The 24,483-nt window shown below is 46.1% G+C and overlaps 1 protein-coding gene across 11 annotated transcripts in view; it reads left to right on the top strand.

The window, feature by feature from the left end:
* The window catches only part of LOC140702908 (uncharacterized), a 35,437-nt gene that overhangs the window by 3,098 nt on the left and 7,856 nt on the right, over positions 1-24,483 (top strand). For 5 of the 11 annotated variants that reach the window (XM_078382454.1, XM_078382455.1, XM_078382448.1 and 2 more), the window contains exon 3: positions 10,359-10,452. The exons of 3 other annotated variants lie outside the window; for them this stretch is intronic. The gene's annotated coding sequence lies outside the window, so the exon portion shown is untranslated. Of the gene's footprint in view, positions 1-9,044; positions 9,202-10,358; positions 10,453-24,483 lie in introns of those variants that run through there. 3 more of the 11 variants (XM_078382458.1, XM_078382457.1, XM_078382453.1) reach the window with 3 other exon arrangements.

The following is a 24,483-nucleotide window of genomic DNA, read 5'->3' as shown; positions in this document are numbered from 1 at the left end:
GGAGAGGGAGAAGGGAGGTTGGGCCCATCAGCTGCCCCACCCTTTGACCCTTTCCTGGCTGGCTGGCCCCATCTCCATGGGTCTCTGCACATGCAGAGGTCCCTTGAGGCACATCTCATCTGTGTGTGTGTGTGTGTGTGCATGCAAACCTCCCTTCGTCTCGGGGGGGGGCTTCAATCCCTCTCAAGCACCTGGGGTGCAGGCACTCCCCCTTCTCTCCCTCTCCCCTCTGAATGCTGAGCAAAAAGTGGGGAAAGGCCTGGGGGGGTCACTGTGCCTGTGCAGTTGGGAGGGGCAATGGGGGGGCTCACTTGGAAGCCATTTGTCCCCCCCCCCTTTAAGGAGAGGAAAAGAGGCTCCTCCGGGCAAACGGTGACACTTCGGGTGGTTCTCCTTCTGGGGGGGGGGGAATCCCTCAGGTTTTCTCTCTAAGTGCAGTCAAGGAGAGCCCTGCCCTCTGCTCCTCCCCTCCCCAGGAGGGAGAAGAGGGAGAGCTTTTTCTGCCTTTTTCAAGGCTTTGTGGCAGGTAGAATTTTGCTTTTTTCTTTACTTTTCTCCTCCTCCCTCCTCCCCTTTCCTTTTTAGCATTTTTTTCATTCTCCCTGTTTCTTTCTCTCTCCTTCACCCTCCTGAGGGAGAGATTAGACACTGAGGAAGGCAGCAGGAACACTTCCACCCCAATGGCAAAAAGTAAAATACGGGGTAGGAAAAAAGCTTTTCTCAGGGCAGTCGGCCATTCCAGCCGCAGGAGCCACTTTCTTGATCAAGCAAGGTTTTGAGAGTGTCGGAAGGAGGGAAGGAGGGAGGGGGGGAGAATAGATAGACAAGGGGATGGAAGGGAGGAAGGAAGACGCTGATGATGGAAGTGTGACAAATGCCCACCCCTTGCTACTTAAATGCAGTAAACGGACGACCACGAATACAAGCAGCTCTCCTTTATTAAAAAGCACTTTTGCAAAAGCGGGCGTCCTAGCTGGGTGGACACACCCATCATTACATGTCCTATGATATTTAATCGCCTACTTCCGGCTGCAGGGGCCCTCCCTTGCTTCCCCATTGGTCTGGGCAATCCAAGGTGTACAGCCTATCCAGTGCGCCTAAACTGATCACAGGAAGCCCCGCCGCTGTTTCCATCTCCCACTCCCCTCTTTTCCTAGACCCCAGACCCTTATTTAGGTTCACTCACTTCATCCTTTTGTCAGGACCATGGGGCACCTCCCGTATCTGCACATTCTCTGTTGGCTTCCCGGATCTCCCCTAAACTTCCTAATGTCAGCTACATAATTAACAAATGCATGTACTAATTGGTTACAGAAGCAATCTACTTAATCATTATGTCTCTACAAGATCCTGCCAAAGCAGCCCTGATTCCTCTATTTCTCACACTCGCTCCTTTTCTTATTTCAGAATTTGCTGCCTTTTGCGTTACTTTTCTTTGCCGTTAGCAGCCTCAAAGGGTTTTAATGTTCCCTCTCTTTCAATCATAGTTTCCTTCCCAATTTCTGGTAACCCATAGGTCTCTTCCCTAATTGCCATCATTGGAATAAACACACCCCGATGTGTCTCTTTTATGCATCCACAAAGCATGGGACCACAGTGTAAAATGCAACAACATACTAACCCTCTTACTATCATCATTACTGCTCCCAGAAAAGCTGTCTTTAACCACCCTAAATTTGGTAGTCAGCTCCTTAACCAGGATAATGGGTTCCACCCTTCTTCCACCCTTCTTCCACCCTCAGCTACTTCCTCTATATGATTTATATGTTCCTCAATTTTGTTTCCCATAATCGGGAACATACACACAACACTCCTTTCCAATACATTTACACGTTCCTTCTTGTAACAGTCAAGATTATGTCCAAGGCCTTCCTGTTCTGCAAAGATAACTGTCTCAAGTGGCTCAGTTCTATTTTTATTAGCTCCAAGGTTCCCCCTGTCTCGTTTGCTAATATTTCCACCACCGCTTGTATTTTATTTATTTATTTATTTACAATATTTTTTAGCCGCACCATTGCCAGTATGCAGTACATGGCATGGTTGAGGGACCTTAGACCCTCAAAATGCGACAATGGACTGTAATCCTTGACATACTGACGGGACTGGACAAGATCTCTTTTCTTTCTTGCACATATTTCTGGCAAGTTTGTCAGAATTCGCAGGGCAGGCATAACTGTAGCTACGTAACAATTTCTGCTCCATTTACTCGGCAGTATCGTGTATGCTCTTTTTCCACAAATAAAGTAATGCCCCCGTGGTGCGGGAAAGACCTTGCTACACTCTTGTCTCATAATCCATTGTAAACAGTATCCTGCAATATTTAGTGCCATGATATTGTGTGGCCTGTGGCCCAAGTTCCATTTGACATTCTTGCACCACTCATTTTGAGATCTATCCTGCAACTACTCTATCCTATTGCTGGGCCGGTTCTGTTACACCCCCAACACCAGGTACCAGCACCAGGTTTTACCACTTTAAGAAAGCCTCTCGCTGAAGGTTATTTTATATCCCAGGTGGCATCATCTGGAAGATCAGTTGCTATAGGGTTTAGTTAATTCTGTTGAATTTGCATGTTGAACATAAAAAGGCCAGCCTGTCTGAGAATCCTTTGGCAGGTGGTGGGCACATTTTATTTTATTTATTGGACTTATATACCACTCTCCGGGCGGTTTACAATTTTTTAATTATACAGGCTACACATTGCCCCCCCAGCAAGCTGGGTACTCATTTTACCGACCTCGGAAGGATGGAAGGCTGAGTCAACCTTGAGCCGGCTACCTGGGATTTGAACCCCAGGTCGTGAGCACAGTTTTAGCTGCAGTACAGCGTTTTAACCACTGCGCCACGAGGCGCATGTAACAATTGGAGAGATTCCACGAGTCTGCCCGCAGCTGTGTCACTTCAATTACCACATTAGCGGAAGGGGCTCTTGGTGACAACTGTCCTTCTGTTAGGCTAATAACCCAACAAAATATTGCCAACATGGCCATAGGGTTCCCTGGGGAAGTACAGTTGATGTGACCTATACGCCCTAACTACTCTCCTTTCCTGTGAGATTATGGAAGGGTGTACTAACAAATTGTATTCCAGCCGGTGACACACACGATTGTGTGAAATGTGTGACCCACTCGTAGTGTGTGTGTGTGTGCTCTTTTGTATTGAACTAGTCCCCAACCTTCTCCCTCTTCTGCCCACAGTGGTGTGGTCCCTGAGTACCAAACACGATACCAACTCCAAGTACAAAGATTACCCTGATCAGTTATATCAGGCCCATCAGGTGTCACCGGGGGATCCAAAAATTCCTGCCCAAACACCTCCCACCGTTCAGTTATTGTCCAGTAGTGGGATACACTTTGTCTTGGTTGGAGCATGCATCCATACGATTTTGCTTCATTCTGTGTTTTTGGGTGGATTGACTGGTCCTTTTACTCTGGTATGATGAGTCCACCCTTTTCCCGCTATTCGGACCGTGATCTCAGTGACCAAGAGTGCTCGGAGTGGGCTGTCCCAATCAGGTTTTAGTTTCTGGTCTCTCCAACACTTTATCCACACCCACCGTCCGGGCTGGTCCTTGTGTACAGCAGATTCCAGTGGTGGAGTTTGAGCCAAAAGCCCTTTTGATCGGAGAAAGAAAAAGAGGTGGACAGGCCAAGTGTCTATTGTATAAGAAACGTGTCATTGGTTTCCAACTGTGGGTATTCTACCTCCCCCCATGCATGGTAAGCCAAACAACATCTCCTAGGGTGATAAACCGATATCCTTCCGGGGGGCAGTCCTGATTCTCAATAATGCAATTGGCAAACATCTGCTCCATGGCAGCTTTGTTTCCAGTACTAACTTCGCCAACTGCTTTTTCAGCGTTTGATTCATCCACTCCACACGCTCAGAGGAAGGACGGTGCCCTGGAGTATGAAATTCCCATGTTATTCCCACACCATCCATTATTCCCTGTAGTAATACTTTAGAAGTGAAATGACTTCCTTGATCTGACCCCACTGTTTCTACTAACCCACGTCGAGGTATTATCTTTTTTAATATGATTTTTGCTACACCTGCGGTCGTTGCTGATGCCATTGGATATGCTTCCACCCATCCTGTCAGGTGATCTACCAAACCCAGTAAATACTTCAGTCTCCCCAATGGCAATAATTCTGTGAAATCTATCTGCATAGTCTGGAAGGGACATGATCCTGGATATCTGCCTCCTTGTGGCAGTCTTCTCAAAATCTTATTTATTTTCTTGTGCACCACCACCTCTTCTTCCCCCTCGAGTGACTGACAGGCTGCCCTCCAAGCCCACCCACAGCTCGTCTCTGCACACGTGTGAGATCCCCTCACTGGCTCGCTCTCCCTCCCGTGCATGCGCTCCTCTTCCCCACAGAGGGGGCTGGGGTTAGCCAGCAGGGTGGGGGGTTTGTAGCACCTGCGCAGTTGAGAAGGCGGGCAGAACATTTTGCCTCAGGAAGGTTGCTGGGCGAGTTTTAGTAGCTGTTCATTTTTTAAAAAATTCCTCCCTCAGGAGAGAAAAAACGGGAGGGGGGATGTGCTGTTTTTTCAGGGTTCAGGGGTTCACTGGTGCTCGCCTCTTATCTGTGTGTCGTCACGTCCACACCCTGCCCTTCTAAAGGCTTCCGTGACAGGCAGAAGTTCAACAGGGTGGGGCTTTTCCTCCGGTCCCAACCGTCTCCTCCTTCCCCACACGTTCGAATGGGGCAAGAGAAGAAATCCCTCCCTCCCCCCCCCGGACGAGGCTGGGCGGGCCAGTTGTGGTACAAAGGAGACGTGGGCCAGCCCTGGACTTTGGGGTGTGTGTGTCACGTCTCAGAGCTTGGGGGGAAAGCCCCCCCCAAATGGAGGCCAACACGATCTCTCCCCACCTCTGCAAAGACTCTCTACAATGCTTTTTGTCAATAGTGGTTGTGCGAACATCTGAGAGAAACCCCACCACCACCTTTAGCTGTGAAAGTGCTAAATAACTCAATCCAAATCTTCCAATTTCCCTGCTTGGTAGAGGTCATCTTTCAAGCAAATCATCAAACATCCTGCCTTTATAGCAGAATGACCGAGTTCCACCACTGAGGTAATACTTGATGTTTTGGATTTTATGCACATTGTGGCTCCTCATATCCATAGGTTTCAGTTTATTTCATTAACCATAGACTTCAGTAATGCTGAATGTATTTTAGGGCTCTTTTATCTGTTTGTTTGTTTGTTTGTTTGTTTAATTAATTAATTAATGAATTAGGAAACATGTCACAAAACATCTTGTTTTCCTTGTATGTGCTGTATAATCATTTCCCCCTTCTTCTCTTTTTTCCATTTTGTGGTTGGATCTAACACTAACTGGATTGTTTTATGACATCAATAAAATGGAGGAGGACAACAAAGTGCTGTCTGTACAGATGACAGCTAATGCCCAGTCTCTGCAATGCATTTTGTCAGAAGTGGTTATGCAATTGTCTGATGTTCGCCAATGAAACCTGGAACGGATTAACGTCGCTATATGGGGCACCACTGTAATAAGGGATAAAATCACAGATCCATGTGTTAACATACTCAATCCACCCCAGAAACAGGATATTATTCACAGATAACTGCAGCTGGCTGCATTTGGTTCTAACGGAATAGTTTTGAGTGAACAAAGTTTTAGTAAATTATTCTGTTTGATATTCAATTTTGATATACAGTGGTGCCTCGTATAACGAGCGCCCCGTTTAACAATGAATCCGCATAGCGATGGCTTTTTGCTATCCCTTTTGCGATCGCATTACGATGTTGCCTATGGGGAAAAATCGCTTTGCGATTTTCCCCATTGGCACCATTTTCTCTCAACTGAGCGGTGGGAGCCTCCGAAGGACCACTCCCACCGCTCAACTGGAGGGAAATGCAGGCAGTAGCCTTCTGAAGGGTCCTTCCGAGGCCACCGCCGGGATTCCCCTTCGGAGGGGGTATGTTCCCCGAGCTGAGTGGGAGCCCCGCCGGTCAGCTGGGGGAAAATGCCAGTGGTAGCCTCGGAAGGACCCTTCCGAAGGGTCCTTCTGAGGCCACCGCCGGGATTCCACTTCGGATGCCTGAAAGGCATCCAGATCCCTCCCACCCTGCCCCCGTGGCTGGGATCCGGGTCCCGGCCAGCTGCCTCCCCCATTGTCAGACTCTTGGTAGTCCATCCATGGATGGGGTAGCCGGCCACGATGCGGATCACGGCCACCCTCCTCCCAACCCTTCAACCCCTTCTTCGCCACCGCCGCCGGGCTTTGGAAGCGGCTTCCGAAACCCAGCAGCGGCGGCGGAGATGAGGGTGAGCGGTGGGTCAAGGAGGGCAAGGCTTGCATATTCCAGAGCCTTGCCCTGCTCCCAACCCCTCAACCCTTCTCTGATGCCGCTGCTTGGCTTTGGAAGTGGCTTCCAAAGCCCAGCGACGGCGGCGGAGATGAGGGTGAGGGGTGGGTCGAGGAGGGCAAGGCTCCGGCGTTCCCAGCCACCCTCCTCCCAATCCTTCACCCCCTTCTCCGCCACTGACGCTGGGTTTTGGAAGCCGCTTCCAAAGCCGAGCCGCAGCGTTGGAGAAGGGGGTGAGGGGTGGGTCGATGAGAGCAAGGCTCGGGTGTTCCCGGCCGCCCTCCTCCCAACCCTTCACCCCCTTCTCCGCTCCCGCGGAGCGGAGGGTAAGGGGTGGGTCGTGCAGAGCCGGGAGGAGGGGGAAGGCTCCGCCACCGGTGCTCAGACATCCTGACCGGCATTTTCGCGGCCAGCGCTTCCAAGACACTTCAGGGGAAGGCTTCTCCGCCACTGCTTGAAAGCGCTGGCCACGAAAATGGCGGCCAGCACACCTAAGGGGTGGAGGAGCCTTCCCCCGAGGCCTCTCGGAAGCGCTGGCCGGCATTTTTGCAGCCAGCGCTTCCGAGAGGCCTCGGGGAAAGGCTTCTCCACCGCTGCTCGGACGCGCTGGCCGGGCACGGGGCAGCTTCAAGCGGCGGGGCGGGGGCAGGGGGGGGTTCCGGATGGCTTCCAGTTCTTCGTCTGGAAGCCATCCGGACCCCCCTACCCTGCCCCTGCCTCCGGGAGCCACGCTGCACCCACTTACCCAGCCATGCCCGGACTCCCGGGAGTCCCAACATGGCTGGGATAGGTGGGCAAGGCACGTCTCCCGGCAGCAGGGGCCGGGTAGGTGGGTCCGGATGGCGTCCAGTGCTTCACCTGGAAGCCATCTGGACACCCCCTACCCTGCCCCCGCCGCCGCTGAGAGCCTTCCGAGCTCTCAAAGGGCTTTCTCCAATGTCGGGGGGAAAGCCCTTGAGAGCTCGGAAGGCAAATGTTGGGGCGGTCGGCGGTGGCTTCGGGGTCCTTGCAAAGCCACTGCCGAAAGACTGCAGACATTTTCTCCCAGCTGAGCGGCGGGCCTTTGAAGCTCCCGCTGCTCAGCTGGAGGAAATGCCAAAGGCCCCATTTTCGGTCAGCTGGTCGGCGGTTCCAAAATGGCCAGCCCGCTGTCTTGCCTCGCTTTAGAGGCACCGAAAATGGCCGCCCCTATGGAGGAACATCGCTGAACGGTGAGTTTATCACCCATAGGAACGCATTAAACAAAGTTTAATGCGTTCCTATGGATTTTTCCGTTCCATTTAGCGATGTTTCCACATAGTGACGATTAATCCAGAACGGATTAACGTCGCTATGCGGGACACCACTGTACACTGTACATAGGCTCCAAACTCACCGTTCAGCGAATTTGCTCCATAGCGCAGGCATTTTCGCGCCCTCAGTAAGCGAGGGCAGGGTGCAAAAATGCTGCGCGTGGCCATTTTGGGGCTTCCGGCGGCCATTTTGGAACCGCCGAACAGCTGATTCCCGGGCATCGCTTACCGATCATCACAAAGCGATTTTTGCCCGTAGGTGCCATCGGTATGCGATCGCATTTGAGATCTCAAATACCTCATCGGTATGCGGATTCGTCGTTCTACGGTGCGCTCGTTAAGCGAGGCACCACTGTATTATTGTAAATAGATATTCTTGTTTTGCACAGAATTATTCAACAATCTCATTTATACATTTTTGTGCTCCATTAATAAAGTTTTTTTCAATTATCAATGACTCTATGGCGTAAAAGGTAATTAGACATATTATCAGCATTTGAAAGATTTAGCAAAAATGGAAAATCAACAATAAAATTATCGCCACTATGAGAATAAAGAAGTTGACCATGACTCGTTAGCCCTTGCAAAACTCCAGCTTCGTATTCAAAATGGTAAAATATGCAGCCGTGCCCACTTTGCCAGCCTATTCCGTGCCCAAAACAGCGTTGGGCCAGTCAAAATACAATGGGGTCATATGTAAGTAACCCCCCTCTGCTGGTTTCTGGTGTCAAATTTGTGGCCCAAGACACATTAACCCTTGCAACACTCCAGCTTCTTATTCAAAATGGTAAAATATGCAGCCGTGCCCACTTTACCAGCCTATTCCGTGCCCAAAACAGTGTTGGGCCAGGCAAAATACTATTGTAATTTGTGTTAGAGATATGATTTATTATTAATACCCTGATATTTGAGTGATCCAACTTGGTTTAATAGTTTAAATACAACATGTTCTGAATAAGAAGCTGGGACACGAATAAGAAGTGAATAAGAAGCTGGATCTCGAATAAGAAGTGAATAAGAAGCTGGCTGAATAAGAAGCTAACTTCAGCCTCGTCCCCCCCCCGAGTATTTTTCTCCCCTTCCGGGGGGGGGGGAATATCTTTCTAGGGACATCCCTCCCTGTCCCTCTCTTCCCCCCCCCCAAAAAGGCCCCAAATCCTCTCAGGCAGGAAAGAGGTCGGGAGGGGGAGGGGTGAGAGAGAGGGAAAAAGGGGGAGGGAAGGGGGGGATGCAGCGCCGGAAGCAGCCCCCTCCTCCTCCTCCTCCCCGGTCCTCTCACACTTTCGTAGCTCTATGTTCTCTCCCCGCCCTCCTTCCCAACCAATCGCCACTGAGGAGGGGGGAGGGTTTTTTGTCTCTGTGTCCAAGGGGGAGGGGCATCCTGGGGAGGGAAGGGAGGGGGAGAACATAGAGCTATGAAAGCTGTAGAGGAGAGGGAGGAGGGGTGCTTCCGGGGGGGGGTGTGTCCCCCCCACAGGAAGTGGATGCTGTGCTCCCTCCCTCCCCCCTTTTTTCCTCTCTCTCGCTGTTTCTTTCCGGCCTCTTTTCCCGCTTCAGGATCGGGACGGAGGTGGGGGCGATTTGGGGCTTTTATTTGGGGGGGGGAGAGAGGGAAGGGGGAGGCATGAGAACAGTGGGGGCGGGGGCTCCTTAGAAGGTTTCCCCCCCCACCAAAAGGAGAAAAATACCTGCCCGCTCCCCCTCACACTTGATTTGGGGCTTTATTTTGGGGGGGAGAGAGAGCAGTGGGGTGGGGGGGTCCCTAGAAAGAGGTTCCCACTCGCTGCCCCCCCCACTGACACTCCTCCGGGGGAAGGGGGGAGAATCTCCGGCGGGGCTTTTGTGTGTGTGTGTTGTTGTGTCTCTGTGTGTTTGTGTGTGGGGGGGAGAGAGGCGGGAAGTCAGGGTGGGGGGGGCGAGATCCCGATACCCCGAAGGGGCAGGAGGGCCGCCCCCCCAGCAAGGCCCCCTCTTTGTGTGTTTCTCACGGAGTCCCTTCACCCTTTGTGTGTGTGTGTGTGTGTGTGTGTGTCTGAGCAGGATCCCCCCCCAGGGGGGGCGAAGTCTGAGCAGGATCCCCCCCCAGGAAAACCCTTTTGTTGTTGGAAAGCTTTGGGGAAAGGGGGTCCTGGAGAACCCCAAGTGAGAAAATGGGGGGGGCTTTTTGTGGTGGGGGAGAGAAATGGGGCTTGGAGGAGGGAGAAGACAGGGGGTCCAGCTGGGAAGGAGGGGTGTGGATGATGAGGATGATTCTTCATTTCTATGGCACCCAGGGCGGGTGCTGATGCTGCCCCTGCAAGGGAGGGAAGTTCCTGGCCCTTGAACCAGGCCCTGACCTGAACCCAGACCCTCCATCCCACCCCCCCACCCCCCCTTCTCTTCCCACCCAGAGCTCTGTGTCTCTCCGTATGTGGAGTCTTGTGTGAGATTGGCTGCTGCTGATTTGGATCGGAAACAATATTCTCCGGGATCTTCTCTCTCCTCCCTCCCCCCCTTCTCAGGGGCGCTTGGTTGGGAGGGAAGGGAAGGGCGTCGTCCCCCCCCCGAACTTCTCGTTCCACTTTCTCCTCTCGTGACCCTCCATCAATGTGAGAAAGAGGGGAGGGAGCCCCCCCTTCGATAGGAGCACGAGGAAGGCAAAATCTCCCGAAAGGAAAGATTTTTTTACCATTTGCTTTATGCATAAAAGCCTCCCAGATGATCTTTCCTGTTTTTCTTTTCTCCTAGGAAGGGGCGAGACTGAGTTAATGTCCCTTTGCTTTTTGGGGGGGGGGGACCGAAAACAAAGAACCACATCCCAGATCCCTCCAACATTTGCAAGGTAAGTGAGATTTCAAGAGGTGGCTGAAGTAGCCTTGCCCCCCCCCACACTATATCTCTCCTCTCAGTTTCCCTGGCCCGGCAGGGATTTGAATCCAGGTCTCCTGGTTTCCAGTCCGGTACTCCATCCACAGCACCACACTGCCTCTCTGAACATGTGCAAAGTGCTGGTTTGGGGGGATATGGTTTTCTTTGCATCTTATTTTAAAGTTTTTATTTAAAGATCTCAATCCTGCTCACCCCTCAACCCCATCCTCGGTCCTCTTGACAAGAGGCAAACCTTGGTTGTCCTGATTTGGGGTGTGTGTGGTTCCTTCCCCTTCCTGCCTCTTCTTTTGGTATCATCATCCTCTCCCACATAGGAATCCATGCGTTCTCCATCCCTTCTAGCCATAACTTTCCTACTTTGTCCCTGTGGCGATTTCCTCTGAAGCCCCTGTTCTCCCCCCCCCCCAGGCCTTCACGAGGTTCTCGCCCTTCTTTCTTCTTCGCTGCCACCAGATATTAATTCTTTAATACCAAATATGTTTAGAGACAAGTGTGCTGTTTAAAACTTAAGGCTCTTATTTGATTAGGGAAGTTATTAGGTGATAAATATTCATTAGATCAATCACAGGTTGCCAATCACTTGTATTGGAATCAAATCTGATATAACTTTAAAACTCTTTTCACCCTCTGTTTCAATCTAGGCTCTTACAGATCTCTAACTCACTCTCTAGTTGTGACGAACACGGGTTCGAAAACACACGTGTAAGCTTGGACAGAGAGCAATCAGGAGTTTGCATATGCTAAAATGGGCTGAAGAGTCCAAATTCAGCCTGCCATGCTACAACACTCCTTCTCGCAGGTCTGCCCACATAAGAACACCCTGGTACTCTCAGATATTATTGTTAAAAGGTCAAGTGGGCTTTGTAGTCCTTAGACTTAACTTGCACCACTGACAGGACTCTAAGTAAGCTAGGCCGAGGCAGCACTCTCAGATGACCCTATGACAAGTGTACTGTTCAGGAAACCAAATGAGTTTTATAATCTTTATTTTATTAAAGTAAAAGCATGTTACTAGATATTCAAAGCCAAATTAAACCAAAACAAATAAACTAGCATTGTGCTGTTTAGTTACAAAGATGTAGTGAGGCAAAGAAAACATGAAAAATAGAAAAGTATTCCAAAACCTTATTAAAAATACAAAAAGACATTAAAAAGAATCAAAACAGTTCCAGTACAAGAAATCATTAGTAAAACCAAATAATCCAAGTAGGTTATAATAAGGCTATAGTCCTCAGTGATCCTATAGAATAAAAACCCCTAAACAAAAGTAAAAATCCCTTATATGTCCCATAGTCCTTAGAAAAGAAAAATCCAGTAAATATACCATAGTCCTTACAAAATTACAAGAGCATAGTCCATATGGAGTATTCCAAGAAAAAGAGTTCATAAAGTATATCCCATAGAACAGTCCATAGAAAATAGTCCATGCACAGTCCTTTTAGGAAAAATCCTATAAGTCCAAAAGTAATCCAGCAAAGCATAGAAACCAGTCCATGTAGGTAGGCCACCAAACTCTCTCTAAAGACATCAGGGTAAGTTCCAAATGGCTGAAGTGTAGGTCACGAATGACTGAAAGGTCGGTCTTGGAAAGACAATGTCCATAGGTAAAAAGTTCCTTTTTCAGGAGTAACTGGCAAGGGCCTAATGCACCTTCCCACGATGTCATCCAATCAGAGTTCGTTACTAGGCAAACAGTCCTGTTACATCACATGAATTCTTTCTCATACACAGCAGATGTTATTTGGGTTACGGTGGTTTATCAAAGAGTCACAACAATTCCCATCTATCTAATCACACAGAGTCCTTCTCAGGCCTTCAGAATAACATTCTCTCTGCTCGCCTAGAAAACAATTTGTCAGCATAGCACAGATACTATATACAAAGAAACAAAATGGAATCTCTCTGGCTTATTTCTTAATTACAAAACCCATATGCATTAAAAGATTTTAACTTAAAAACCCATCTCATCACAAGCCCCCTGAAGATTAACAAAATTCCTAAACAATTTAAGTTTTAATTTTGATAACTCAATAAGATGAGATGCCATAATTAAGCAGTAACTAAATAGAGAAAGATATTAACTTGAACATAAAGTAATACATTTCAAATATGATTCTAAAATAGCAAAACAATTGTTACATGAGAACTATTATAATTACAGTATTTACCATACATGAGAGAAATTTGCGTTAGACCTTCTACTAGTCTGAAAAACAGAAGAATAAACAAGTTAGTATAATTAATCAAATATATCACTCTGCATATGCTCAGATAATACTCTAGTCATCAAACAGTAAAATAGTGAAACCAGGGTTAACATCATAATAACTTGTTAAACCAATATACTGATATGAAGTAATAATAGTGAAAACACTCTATGTATGCTCAGGAATATAGTCATACAGAATACCAGGAAAATTAAACATCAGAGCTTTAACAATTCTAGCCATTTTCTCCCCTTGCATCTGCACTGGACATTCGAGATAAGCAGTGGGGAATTAAAGTCTCCTTTGCAAGTAGATGTTTAACATCAAAATCATATTTTTGCAATCTGAAATACCACTGCATTAATCTTGGGCTTCGATGTCTCTGCTTCTCTAAGAATGACAAAGCATTTTGGTCTGCTTGAATTGGATCAGGGCTGTAAATTACAAGGTTGCCTACATAGCCAATCACATAATATAAATCACCAAACAACTCATCAACCAATTTCTGAAAAGTAACATAGGTATTTTCCATTCCAGGTGCTAGTTTTCTGAGTTGGTAAATTCCCTGAGGGCAATTAAATGACGTATAAGGGCGATGTTCCTCTTTAATTAAAATCTGGTAAAGCCCTCCTTTTATTCCAGTCACAGAAATATATTCAGCGTTTGCAACAATTTCTACCAACATCTCAACATTGATTGTAATAAAATGTGTCACCTCATTAGTTTCTCCCGGTGAAATTGAGAAGACGTCTTGGTGATTAGCTAACACAGGCTCCAATATCTGTCCTGGGCCAAATTGATCAATGCCTTCCACGCCTTGGTCCAGAAATGTCACACCTCTGGACACATGTATCACTGAATTAGCTGTGCTATCAGGTTTGGTCACAAGAGGCCGCTGTTGCAACAAAGTTCCCTCGGGAGTACTCTGCATAGCCTCAGAAACAGTATCAGCATTCTCACCACTTCCTTGGAAAATAGGCTGTTGAAAATAAGAATGGTCCCAAACCTCTGTTTTTCTCTCTAAAGATCTTTCTGAGAAGATTAACTGTGGTACTGGGCCAAATCTTTCAGATATGATTTCAGTCTCTGGAGAAACATCAGTACTTTGTAATCTCAAAAAGTTAGCGCTTCCCTCATAGTTGGTTGTGTTAGGAACAGTCTCACAATCTGACAGGTTCAAATGCAGCTTTCTATCTTTAATCAAGTTTACAGAGTCATTTGTACTATCGCAACAATGTGAAAGTCCATGCTGCAAAACTGCTCCACTATCACCTCCTATGGCACTTGGCAAAGACTCTGAGAAAACCTTCACTCCTCCAGTTTCCTCAGCTGACTTTTCCGGTACCTTGAGTAGGCCACCCCCTTGGTATATTTCTTTATTTCCGAACTGCCATGAAGTACACGAGGTCTCTGCCAACCTAACAGGGTCTGCTTTCGCTGTTCCCTCTGGGCTAAGAGAAGGGGGGTTGTTTGAGATCTGACTTGCATCAAGATCTGCTGACACAAGTCCTGGCAAACCCATAGTCTCATCCCGAATTATTTCAGAACTTCTCACCTGTCCTGTGCTCTGAAAAGGAGCTGAAGATGGTTCTGAGCTGAATTCCAATGCACTGCAATTCTCTGGAGCACTGCAGTTTTCCCTTGCTTCGTTCGATGCTGATTTCCTCAAGTTCCCTTCGCGGCAAACTTTCTCCTGCATTCCTTTCTCTGCGCGCGGCTCCAGGGCCTGTAAATCCTTTGTTTGGACGGGCGATGAATCGCTGTCTTCTCTGGAATGCTCCTTAGCATTCCACTGGGCCTCGTTAACTCCACACAAGCATCTTGCATCTCAGGGTTGCTCCCAATTGTTTGGAGCGTTTCATTGCAGTAATCCCCAAAGGAACCCTGCTGAACTTGGAAAAACTTTTGCATCAAGCCAGGTTCTGTGCTAAGAAAACGTTTTAAAAGGATGTTTTCCTGATAAAGCTCACGTATCAGGAAATCTCTTTCCCTAATTTTCTGCTTGGCTTGCTCGAAAAGTCCCGAAGCCACTTCTAAGAGTATATCCACGGTATCTGACTGGTTTTTCTCCTCCATCTTCTGCTGGCAATCTAGCCTTGGCTAGGTCAGCAATAACAAAACTCTAATAATAGAAAGGAAAATCTAAAAATCTCCTCTGCACTTCTGACCAACTGCTGTCCTTTCTGCTATCCTAAGATAGGCGAGAGAACAAACAGCTGCCAAACCAAAATAAAATTAAAAATCTCTTCTGCACTTTCGACCAACTGCTGTCCCTGTGACCCTAAGGTCTGTGAGAAGACAGACAGCTGCCAAACCAGAATACTGAAAAATCCAAAAGGAAGAGAAAAGAAAAACTGTGATCACTCTGTGAACCCTAAAGTTACAGAGATGATCAATGACTGAACTGGGTGCAGATAGATACCTCTAAGATCATAGGGCATGACTCTAGGCCAAGCCAGATGCAACTAGGTACTCCTGACAGATCCTAAGATCGTAGTGGGGAGACCCAGAGCTAGTCTGGAACACGGCCAGGTGCTCCGGCAAATCCTAAGATTATAGGAGTACACTTAGGCCAAAAACAAAAACAAAAAAAAACCCTGGATGCAAGTTCCAAAACAATGCAGCCAGAGTCATTTATGCAATCCTAAGATTGTGAAATGACCTGCTCAACTTGGGTGCAAGCACTCCAAAAATAAAGGACATGCATCTTGGAATTTCTTCACTACAACGTTGTAACAACCTGCACATGCCTACTGATTAAATCCAATTGTTTCCTAACAGTTTGCTTGTCCCACTGGGAATCTCTTTCTTAAAAGAGCACCCCAAATTCTAACACACATTACCACAGCCTGAAGATTTAACACCTCTCACCACAGCCTTTAGATCTAACTGCTGGCAAACAGCATTTCCTAGGAAATTACTGTTTACACCCAGGGAAGCACCTAGCTCCTTGAAGCCTCAGTGTCCCACTGCAATCAAAACTTAGCTTGTGGATCAGAGACACTCAAGCTGCCAGATAGAACAAAAATTGGTCATCCTGAGGTACTACAAAACCCAGCACGTGGTCCATCCCACCGCTGCCACCATGTGACGAACACGGGTTCGAAAACACACGTGTAAGCTTGGACAGAGAGCAATCAGGAGTTTGCACATGCTAAAATGGGCTGAAGAGTCCAAATTCAGCCAGCCATGCTACAACACTCCTTCTCGCAGGTCTGCCCACATAAGAACACCCTGGTACTCTCAGATATTATTGTTAAAAGGTCAAGTGGGCTTTGTAGTCCTTAGACTTAACTTGCACCACTGACAGGACTCTAAGTAAGCTAGGCCGAGGCAGCACTCTCAGATGACCCTATGACAAGTGTACTGTTCAGGAAACCAAATGAGTTTTATAATCTTTATTTTATTAAAGTAAAAGCATGTTACTAGATATTCAAAGCCAAATTAAACCAAAACAAATAAACTAGCATTGTGCTGTTTAGTTACAAAGATGTAGTGAGGCAAAGAAAACATGAAAAATAGAAAAGTATTCCAAAACCTTATTAAAAATACAAAAAGACATTAAAAAGAATCAAAACAGTTCCAGTACAAGAAATCATTAGTAAAACCAAATAATCCAAGTAGGTTATAATAAGGCTATAGTCCTCAGTGATCCTATAGAATAAAAACCCCTAAACAAAAGTAAAAATCCCTTATATGTCCCATAGTCCTTAGAAAAGAAAAATCCAGTAAATATACCATAGTCCTTACAAAATTACAAGAGCATAGTCCATATGGAGTATTCCAAGAAAAAGAGTTCATAAAGTATATCCCATAGAACAGTCCATAGAAAATAGTCCATGCACAGTCCTTTTAGGAAAAATCCTATAAGTCCAAAAGTAATCCAGCAAAGCATAGAAACCAGTCCATGTAGGTAGGCCACCAAACTCTCTCTAAAGACATCAGGGTAAGTTCCAAATGGCTGAAGTGTAGGTCACGAATGACTGAAAGGTCAGTCTTGGAAAGACAATGTCCATAGGTAAAAAGTTCCTTTTTCAAGAGTAACTGGCAAGGGCCTAATGCACCTTCCCACGATGTCATCCAATCAGAGTTCGTTACTAGGCAAACAGTCCTGTTACATCACATGAATTCTTTCTCATACACAGCAGATGTTATTTGGGTTACGGTGGTTTATCAAAGAGTCACAACAATTCCCATCTATCTAATCACACAGAGTCCTTCTCAGGCCTTCAGAATAACATTCTCTCTGCTCGCCTAGAAAACAATTTGTCAGCATAGCACAGATACTATATACAAAGAAACAAAATGGAATCTCTCTGGCTTATTTCTTAATTACAAAACCCATATGCATTAAAAGATTTTAACTTAAAAACCCATCTCATCACACTAGTCACTTTCAAGATACACACAGCCTCTCTTTCTCAGCATCTTCTCCATCAGACCCCATCCACCAGCCTTTATATATCCAGCTCCCTCCCCCCTTGGCTCCGCCTTCCGCCCACTCATAGGCTCCTGCTATAAGGTTCTGCAGTTATGGACAGGTGAGGACAGGGCTGTTCACTACAGTCCCCTTTCCCCTCTTCACTGGCTTGGGCTCCCTCCACTTTCTTTGGGTAGAGGGTAGGACCCTTCCCCCCCTTTTTGTCATGGGGCTCTTGTGAGTCTCTTCTTTCTCCTTTTGGGATCTTGAAGATTGAACTAAAGAAGCCACTTCTGCTTTGGGGAACTTTGAAAAGGGAAAAGCAAATGAAAGATCCAATTATTAATCTCAACGTGTGGAGGGCTCTTTAATCCATGCATCGACCTCGGAGTTGCCTTGACAAACTCCCACAGGCTGGCTGGCGGGTCTCCTCCATTTAGAAAGAGCAAGGGAGTGATTCCAAATTAAGGAATTAAAAATGATGTAAGAAATAGCTGGAGAGTTAAAAATACTCCTTCACTTTGACCTGGGCCAGTATTCTTCTGCTTTCTTCTCCTCCTGTTGCTGCTCCTGCTTTATTGGGTTAGCAGGGCTTTGATCAGACCTAAATCGACTTTCCGGGAAGAAAGGAGTTGTTGGGCATTTGTATCTTTTGATGTAAAAACAAAACAAATGAAAAAACCCTGCTAACTCTCTGGAGAATGAAGCAAGTGCTCGTAATGACTAGAGTGGTCGTAATGACCAGATAGACGGGGAATAAATGAAATAAATAAAATAAAAATAAAATAAATAAGCAAAGAAGGAAAGTGAATAAGTGGCCCATTGGCCTGCCCCACAAAGAATGGGGCAAGTATTTTTTTCTTTTGCTTCTAGGGCTATGGCGCCCAGATGTGTTAAAAATACATCTTTCTTCAGAAAAGGCATCACACACCAGCTTCTTCCCTCTTCCTTGCCTTCGATGGTGAGGGATGTCAAAGCCTGAGAAAGAGCATCGGTCAGCTCTTGGTCTCTCCCTCCGTAGGCTTCGTGGTGCCATCAGAGCCTTAACCCATATCATCTCTTCTTTAGGGTGGAGAGCCCTTATGGATCAGGCCAAAGGCCCATCTAGTCGAGCCTCCTATATCTCACAGTGGCCCCAACAGAAGCCCCTGGGAGCGCATGAGACCACGAGATCCCTGTCTCCTGATCCCCCTCTCTTGCATCTGGTCTTTTGAGGTCCCTCCCTTCAAAGCCTGGAGATTATACATCCCCATCATGGCTTGTCACCTCCGATTGACTTTTCTTCCAGAAATCTCTCCAGTCCCCCCTTTTCAAGGCATCTAGGCTAGATGTCACCAGCACATTCTGTGGCATGGAGTTCCACAGACTAATAAAATGCTGGGTAAAGAAATATTTTCTTTCCTCTGTTCTCACTCTCCCAACACTCCATTGGAGTGGACGTCCCCTGAGGGTTCTGGTATTGTGTGAGAGGGAAAAGAGCCCCCGTCTAGGCACTTGATCCATCCCCTGCAGACTTTTATACGTCTCCATCATGTAACCATCCTCTGGCACCTTTTCTCTAGACTCAAGAGCCTCAAACGCTGTAGCCTTTCCTCATCAGGGAGGGCCTCCGTCCCCAGTCATCATTCGAGTTGCTCCCTAATGCACCTTTTCCAGTTCCACTCTGTCTTTTTTGAGGTGCGTCGACCAGAACTGTCCGCAGTTCTCCAGGTGTGGCCTTACCAGCCTTTTGTATAATGTTGGCTGCTTTGTTTTCAGTCCCCTTTTTAATTATCCCCAGCATGGAATTGGCCTTCTTCAGTGCCGCCGCACACTGGGTGGACCCTTTCATCGAGCTGTCTGCCAGCACACCAAGCTCTTCTTCCTGATCCATCACGGACAGCTGAGAACTCATTCGCTCATGAAAAAAAGATTCAGTTTTATGTCCCACTGTGCAGTACTTTACATTTTTTCATACTGAACCGTATTTGCCATTTTCCACCCAGTCTCCCAGTTTGGAGAGATCCTTCTGCAGCTCTTCACAATCCCTTCGGGTCTTCACCACCCGGAAAAAAGTTTCATGTCCTCTGCAAACTTGGCCACCTCACTGCTTATCCCTGTCTCCAGGTCATTGATGAACCGGTTGAAAAGCACCGATGGCAGGACTGATCCTTGGGGCACATCGCTCTTCCCCTCTCTCTATGGGGAAAATTGCACATTGACATTTCCTCTCTTGTTTCCAATGCAAAGTCATTTGGAACTTCTCTTAAGCAGAGAATACCCCCAAAATACAGTGTACAGGGACTTTATACCATAACAGAGTCTTAGATTTCTACAAACCCATTGGCTAAAATCTACTTAATATTGAGATCCTACATCTAATTGGTACACACATGTGCAAAACAAACACATGGGTCCCCTATAGATACTTGGGGTGTGCCCACCTCCCCTTAATGACCTTCTTTTAGAACATGCCACACTGTCCCAACTTCCTTATCTTATATCACCTGGCAGATCTGCTTTGACTGTATTCCTGCATTGAGCAGGGGGGTGGATTTGATGGCCTTGTCGGCCCCTTCCAATTTCACTTTTCCCTGATTCTATGATTCTATCTGTGTTTAGCCTCTGGGCAGCATTCCTAAATGGGCCATCTGCTAGTTCACTGGTTCTGAACCTTGGGTTACTCAGGAGATTTGAACTCCAACTCCCAGAAGCCTTCACCACCAACTGTGCTGGCTGGGGTTTCTGGGGGTTGCAGTTCAAAAACATCCGAGTAACAAAGGTTAAGAACCTAGGCACTAGTTGAAAGGTGAGGAAGGTGTGAAATACAGGCATTTGATTTGATACAAAGGTCAAGAGAGAAGTAATGCTGAAAACATAATACGTAGAATAAAATGTTCTACTCCAAGACCAAGAATAAAACTAATTTTGGCCATATCCAGGTATCACTCCCCCCTTTTTAAATTCTGACAATAGAAACAATGCTGAATTTAAATCTTCTCATTTTTGTTTAGCCTTTCCTGGGCTTTGAGTTGAACAAAAAGCAACACAGAGAGGCAAAAGTCTAGATACAACACATACAAATAATCCCAATATAATAACCACAGTTGGAATTACAAGATATATAGTAGGGTGGAGAAGTCCAGCATCTATGAAGTTATCCAAGACCAATCCCATGAACTTGAATTCAGCTCTTCATAAGTTCTCTCCCTATCATCACGATTCCTGCCAATCAAGTCTGCTAACAGACAGACAGACAAACCTTTATTGGCATAAAAGAGAATAAAACATAACCAAGCTGGTTCATTAAGTGCCCCATGCATACAAAATCCTGGAGGGAGGAAAGCAGAAGACCAATCCCTAAAAAGATTTAATTGAAAGCGAAACTTCACTTTCTGACAATTGAGCTGATGAAATCTGCAATTCTTTCCAGAATGTCAGGCACCTCCACAGATAACATAAAATGGACTTTGTCCACATCAGATTTTCTCTCCAATTTTATCAGGATCAGTGCCACAAATTTGGAACGACCTCTTTGGTGGTGTGGACAGCGCAGACACATGTGGGCAAGGGTTTCCAATGCACCCTGCTGGCATGAGCAATGTCTTTTGAGGGACGGGAATCCTTTGAACCTACTGTATAGTAAGGTTGCAGGCATGACATTGCATCTGGCTAGGGAGAATGGCCCTGCGTTTTTGTGGACATTTAAGCAGGGAAAGGAAAGCAGCTGGTTTTCCAATCATTTGGAAAGCTTTCCCTTGATTTAGTGAGCCCAAGGAGTCACTACCTAAGCCAATATATATCATTTTTTTAAAAAGGGCAGTAGTCCCAAAGGGAGGTTTAGAGTCCAGAAATAGTTGATATAATAAACTATCTGGGTCAGAGTTTTAAAAAAGTTTCAGCCAGAATTGAATTGAAATGATCTCAGCCAAGCCATCGTTTCCAAAGAGGAAAATCCACCGAATAGGGAAGATAATTTGGTAGCACCAGCACTTTATGTAAGTATAGAGATGACACCCGTTCAATTGACCTATCCATGGCATTTAACCAGAGTGGGATGCCATGCATAATTTGTGGGATAATTTAGGATTTAAAAACCTGTAAAGCCACCAGAACATAACAATTGCCAGGATTATAGTAGAAACAAGGTATTGCCTGACCAGTGAGTCTAGCTCCATATATAACCATTTTCTGATGGGGAGACCAGGAATGTTTGTAATGGAACAGGATGCCTAGGAATTTATACCTTTTCACCTGTTCGATTTTGAGCCCATCGGGATTCCATTGCAGTAGGAAACCATCATAATTTAGTTGCATTTCCTTTTGTCCAGGTATTCCACAGTTCTCTTAATTAAACATTTCAAACCCAGACAGGAGCGCGAGATGATAACAGCATCATCCGCATAAAGCAATAACGGGACACGATGCATCCCCAATTTTGGTGGATGGCCCTCCACACTGGCTAGAAAGGGGGCTAGGTCATTCGTAAAAAGGTTGAATAGGGAGGGAGCAAGAATGAAGACTTGCTTCACTCCCTTGTTGGTTGGAAACTGATTACTTAACTCCACTTTCCAAGAGACACAAACTTGGCATGTTGTGCCAGAGTATAACATTCTTATGAGGGAAAGGAGTCTTTTATCTATTCCCATATTTTCACGTTTTTCCAAGAGAAGCTCTCTGTCTACCGAATCGAAAGCTGCCTTTAAGTCAAGGAAAGCCACATCCAATTTAGAATTTTCATGCTTAATTGTTTTGTTAATAAGATGCGAAAGTTTTTAGCAGTTCATTTACTGTGGCCTTACCTTTCCTGAAAACAGCTTGTTCAGGGCCTAGCAATGCCTGGTTATTCTTCCAGTGGCCATAATCTTAGTTTTTTTGATGTTGAGTTTCAGGCCGTTTTTTGCACTCTTCTCTTTCACCCTCATTACAAGGTTCTTTAATCCCTCCTCACTTTCTGCCATCAGAGTGGTATCATATGCATATCTGAGATTGTTGATATTTCTCCCGGCAATCTTAATTCTGGCTTGGGATTCTTCCTGTCCAGCCTTCCGCATGATGTATTCTGCATATAATTTAAATAAGTCGGGGGACAATATACAGCCTTGTCGTACTCCTTTCCCAATTTTGAAGCAATCAGTTGTTCCATATCCAGTTCTAACTGTTGCTTCCTGTCCCACATACAGGTTCTTCAGGAGATAGACAAGGTGGACAGGCACTCCTATTTCTTTAAGGACTTGCCATAGTTTGCTGTGGTCCACACAGTCAAAGGCTTTTGTATAGTCAATGAAGCAGAAGTAGATATTTTTCTGGAACTCTCCGGCTTTCTCCATAATCCAGGGCATGTTAGCAATTTGGTCTCGAGTTCCTCTGCCCCGTCGGAATCCAGCTTGTACTTCTAGGAGTTCTTGATCCACAAACTGCTGAAGCCTACCTTGGAGGATTTTGAGCATAACCTTGCTAGCGTGCGAAATGAGTGCAATTGTACGGTAGGTGGAGCATTCTTTGGCACTGTCTTTCTTTGGGATTGGGATGTAGACTGATCTTTTCCAATCCTCTTTCCACTCTTGAGTTTTCCAAACTTCCTTACATATTGAATGTAGCACCTTAACAGCATCATCTTTTAAGATTTTAAATAGTTCAACTGGAATGTCATCACCTCCACTGGCCTTGTTGTTAGCCAGCCTTTCTAAGGCCCACTTGACTTCACTCTCCAGGATGTCTGGCTCAGGGTCAGCAACTACATTGTCTGGGTTGTCCGGGATATCCAAATCTTTCTGATATAATTCCAGTGTGTATTCTTGCCACCTCTTCTTGATGTCTTCTGTGAGGTCCCTCCCATTTTTGCCTTTTATCATGTTCATCTTTGCACAAAATGTTCCTCTAATATCTCCAATTTCCCTGAACAGATCTCTGGTTTTTCCTTTTCTGTTATTTTCCTCTATTTCTTTGCACTGTTCATTTAAGAAGGCCCTCTTGTCTCTCCTTGCTATTTTTTCAAAGTCAGCTTTCAATTTTCTGTAACTTTCCCTATCTCCCTTGCATTTTGTTTCCTTTCTCTCCTCTGCTATTTGTAAGGCCTCGTTGGACAGCCACCTTGCTTTCTTGCATTTCCTTTTCTTTGGGATGGTTTTTGTTGCCGCCTCCTGTACAATGTTACGAACCTCCATCCATAGTTCTTCAGGCACTCTGTCCACCAAATCAAGTTCCTTACATCTGTTCTTTACTTCCACTGTGCAATCATAAGGGATTTGGTTTAGATTATACCTGAGTGGCCCAGTGGTTTTTCCTACTCTCTTCAGTTTAAGCTTGAATTTTGCTATGAGAAGCTGATGATCAAAGCCACAATCAGCTCCAGGTCTTGTTTTTGCTGGCTGTATAGAGCTTCTCCATCTTTGGCTGCAGAGAATATAATTAATCTGATTTCGATATTGCCCATCTGGTGATTTCCATGTATAGAGTCGCCGCTTGATAAATAAATAAATAAATAAATAAAACTCTCCACTATGACTTATCCATCTTGGGTGGCCCTACACGGCATAGCCCATAGATTCTATAAATTACTCAAGCCCCTTCACCACAACAAGGCAACAATCCATAAAGGGTCTAACAGCTCTATCTTTGTCAAAAAGAAGGGATAAAAAATATTGACCCATGTTTGTGGAGATATTATGGCAGGGTCTTGTACTTCTAGCCTGGAGGAGCCAGCCACAATTGCATCAAATGTTTGTTTTTCTGGGTCACTTCCTGTTGGAGCTTGTTCTATTGTTCACAAATAAATGTCTGCCTTTTGTTCTTTTACACCAGTGGTTCTTAACCTTTGTTAAAGGTAAAGGTAAAGGTTCCCCTTGACGATTTTTGTCCAGTCGTGTTCGACTCTAGGGGGTGGTGCTCATCCCCGTTTCCAAGCCATAGAGCCAGCATTTTGTCCGAAGACAATCTTCCGTGGTCACATGGCCAGTGGGACTTAGACACGGAACGCTGTTACCTTCCCACCAAGGTGGTCCCTATTTATCTACTTGCATTTGCATGCTTTCGAACTGCTAGGTTGGCGGGAGCTGGGACAAGCGATGGGCGCTCACTCCATCGCGTGAATTCGATCTTACGACTGCTTGGTCTTCTGACCCTGCAGCACAGGCTTCTGCGGTTTAGCCCGCAGCACCACCACGTCCCGAATTAACCTTTGTTACTCAGATGTTTTTGAACTGCAACTCCCAGAAACCCCAGCCAGCACAGTTGGTGGTGAAGGCTTCTGGGAGTTGCAGTCCAAAACTCCTGAGTAACCCAAGGTTAAGAACCAGTGTTTTACGCAACTCTTTAATTGTGTTTTTAGGAAGAGATATTTGTGCCAGCTTTGGACAGAGCCAGTCCTCCTATATTC

This window comes from Pogona vitticeps, chromosome W, assembly GCF_051106095.1.
Source record: "Pogona vitticeps strain Pit_001003342236 chromosome W, PviZW2.1, whole genome shotgun sequence".
Lineage (NCBI taxonomy): Eukaryota > Metazoa > Chordata > Lepidosauria > Squamata > Agamidae > Pogona > Pogona vitticeps.
Note: the sequence above shows the minus strand (reverse complement) of the source record. Positions and strands in the feature narration are given on the sequence as shown.